The following is a 3953-nucleotide window of genomic DNA, read 5'->3' as shown; positions in this document are numbered from 1 at the left end:
ATTAAAAAAAACAATAAAAGAAATTATCACAAATAAAAACTTTTATTCATTTCTGTGAATAGAACTTAAAGCAAAAAACGAAAATCTCCCCTCCAATCAGATTAGACAGTGTAGCCACATTCTCCAGTGGTTGGCTAGCCAGCCTGTTGAGGAGGAACCAAACAAAATTCTCAGAATTTCAATGTGTTTGTCTGGAACACAATATCATTCTCTCAGGATATAGGCATTTCATTTATTTACAACAGTAAAAAAACACAATACAAGAACTGGCAACCTATCTACTTGTCTCAATGGGCCCAATTTGCCACTGTAATGTTAAGATATGTCATATTTAATTTAATGTAAAAAACCTGTTTCCTTTTACTCTTAAGTTACTTATTTTCATATTGCATGTTATGAACTGTATAACCTCAATGAAGTGGGCATTTTCTACACAATCTAAAGTAGTTTCAGATGACATTTCTTCTTTTTTTTATATACAATATTTGTTTTTACATTTGCTCCAATGTCTAAACCAGGGGTGCCCAGTCCTGGTCCTGGAGGGCCGGTGTCCCTCCTGGCTTTTGTTCCAACTGTACACTAAATTACTTAATTGGACAAATCAAGCACTTATTAGAAGCTTAATTGGTCCAATTAAGCAATTTAGTGTACAGTTAGAACAAAAACCAGGAGGGACACCGGCCCTCCAGGACCAGGACTGGGCACCCCTGGTCTAAACAGTAAAAACAATCTAGTGATCTGCACTTTTGGTTTCCTTTGTTTTTTTCTGGCAATACACAGCCGTGCACTAGGTGGTGCTGGCGCTTCCTGATCTAGCCTACATTCCTGTTGCCAACTTGGCGATTTTGCCGTTAGATGTAGCGACTTTTGGGTTTCCCTAGCGACGACAACAGCGATTTTTCAGAGAAAAGTCACCAAATTAGTATAGCTGCAACATAAGACACAAGCAGATCACACCACGCCTTCTCCCGTCCAAAGTACAGTCAGCACTCGGGTATCTGTTACCTAGAGTCAGTCGCATTTAACCGTCCTTGTATTAAGAATAAAATCAATCCCCATTTTTACATATATATATATATATATATATATATATATAAGTAACAAATTAATGCACTTACCCATCACACGCGATTTCCGACTCCATCACCAGTTTTCTGATACAAAGCCCATCTCTTCAATGTTGCAATTAATTTAATTATTTGTCACAGCCCACATTTTTATTGTGCATTTAACAGAGCTTCTTCGAGTTATCACCTGACCAAAATGCAGCCAAAACAAAGCGATAAAGACAAGCTAGGGTAATATGAAAGTTAATCATTAAACAGTTTTAGTTACTGTGATGCATTTTTGTTTTTTAATCTGTGATTTTTGGTTGCTTTTGTGCATTTTCATCTGCAGGTGAACTGGACATTAGGGCCTTATCAAACATTATATTCTGCAATTTTGAATACTGACTTTGGATACTGTTTAAATTCAGGAAACTGGTGGTGTTTCTTTTATATATATTTTGCTAAATTTTATGTTTTATGTTTTATGCAGTTTTATGCAGTTCTTTTCATGGGTAACATTTTGATTTAATTCTGCTGTTAGGTCATTAATGCAGAATTTTACATACTGCTAAAATACGTACTGATTTAAAGGTATGTACTGTACTACAGTGCACGTGTTGTCTCTTTTGGCAAGTGATATTTTTAGAATCCTATCGTTCTGATTTAAAATACTTCTGTTGAAAATATAGTATTGTACCAACAAAACCAACTACAGTGGATCTAAATGGAAGCCTACCTATTTTAAAACACCATCCTGTCAGCTGTTTATTTTTGACATTGTAACTTTGTGTTCCCTGAAAAAACGGACACGTTTTTGTCCTTTACTGTTATTCCCCCAGCTCGAGCACTAACAAATTTCAATGAAAGACCCCTCTAGAAACTAACAGGAGGACCATCTTCAGATAGTTAAACATTCAAGCCAGATTGCTGTAAATACCCTGCCTTGGCCCTGCTGAATCAAATCTTCCATGAACAATCTACCATCATCATGAGCCATCTCTTGTGATAAGAAAAAAAAAAGAAAAAGAAAACAGCATTAGTGCCAAAGAAAAGAAAAATATGTGCTACAATATACTTCTCCCTGTACAGTTCCTCAAACCCAAGTCATATTTTTTCTTTCCTTACGAAATGTGTGTGTGTGTGTGTGTGCAGGGCAGGGGGTTGTTTGCGCGGTAGGGGGCAGGTTACAACGTGCTCACCTACACACACGTCAAATCAGATGAAATAATCAGATATAGGGTCGGATATGAGAGTGTTGACTGTAGTACAGTCAGTCTGTTGCACGTCATGGTGATGTCATCGCGTCTACACAATGTTTACGCGCTCTGATGATCATGCACATTGTTGCGTTACTTGCTCCTAGTTGGTAGTTACGGAAAGGAACACTTGAAAAGCAGTAGTGATCATTTTGCCATATTTTTTCAATCATTTTTGCAGTCTATCTCAAATAGGGATCTCAAAAGACAAAGCACACTCAGCGATTCCGAGAGGAGTGGCAGTCTCAGCAATTTAAGGGTTGGCTAAAACCTGTGGAAGGCAACTCAACCAAGGCCTATTGCAGTTATTGCAAAGCTGAACTGTCTGCAAAGGTTAGCGATTCACAGATCCACTTTTAAGCAACGCTTTTAAAGGGACTGGGACGAGGACATTATGCAGACTCAGATATTGAGCGATTGTTGATATGTATTAAGAAGTACAGTATATATCAGTTTACTATGTGTAATACGTGGTAAAATGTCTTTATAATTGACTTTATAATATAAAGTAATAAAAGAATGTCACTAGAACACCACTCTCCTTAATCTCTAAATAGCAACATCAAGGAACTTCTTGAGATTTACTATCTGAAATACTTGATAAATTGTCTAGCAACATTTTTGGCGACTTTAGAATGTCTAAATAGCGACATCTAGTGACTTTGTGAGGTTTCTCTGGTGACTTCCTGCTTTACTGAGTTGGCAACACTGCCTACATTACATTTGTCTATGGCAGACAATTACAAATGAAGAGCAGTTCAATTCCATTCCTACTGTAACTGAATGGGATTCTGAAAAGTGTTGAGTATTTTGAGTTCTAATTAGAACCAGTCAGAATGACTGCAAACATCATACATAACAAAGGGTCAGTAAAGACATGATTAGATATACTTACTCTTTAAAACATGATAATTACACCAGGTTAAATACATCTCTGTTTGCAAGCTCTGTCCCCACCCTTCAGCCATTTCTTCCCATTAACCAGCCAGCTGCTTTGCAGCCAGAAACATGCTTTGACCCCACCCTGTTGGTGGGGAACTAAACAAAATGCAGGGATTTGACCTAAATGTCTTAGTACAAATATTCATGATATCTGCAGTATTTATAATATGCAGGGCCATACCCTGCCACAGCGGGTAACAATTCTGGGGCTTACCGCCTGCAAGAGCAGGGGACCACTTTTACTCAGCTGTTGATGTGACTGCAGTCACGGTTTGGGCAATTTATATTCATGTTCCTTATACTGATTTCCTTTATGTTACCTTCCTTAGGCCAAAATGCTTTAGTATAGTGTGTCCAGCAGTAAGTGTTGTGAGAACCGCTTTATAAAATGTACAGAAACAGTTGAACGAAGTATATAGTTTAAGGTGATGATTTTTCATGGCTGTTACTGCATGACTATATATGTTACGGTAAAAGTCAGAATTGGTCCATTTTAATAAAGTTGTTAAATGTCTGAAATTATGAAAAAATAAGGATTTTCAGATATTTACCTGATAGCTTTTCAGATATTTACCTGTTAATTTTATGATTTACCATAGCTTATTGGCAAATGCAGGTATATAATCATATATAAATTGTCAATTAACAAAATAATCATTATTTGGTCAAAGAATATATTTATTTCTGCATACACATTTTCCATTAA

Source organism: Acipenser ruthenus, chromosome 9 (assembly GCF_902713425.1).
Source record: "Acipenser ruthenus chromosome 9, fAciRut3.2 maternal haplotype, whole genome shotgun sequence".
Classification (NCBI taxonomy): Eukaryota; Metazoa; Chordata; class Actinopteri; order Acipenseriformes; family Acipenseridae; genus Acipenser; species Acipenser ruthenus.
This window is presented reverse-complemented; position numbering follows the sequence as displayed.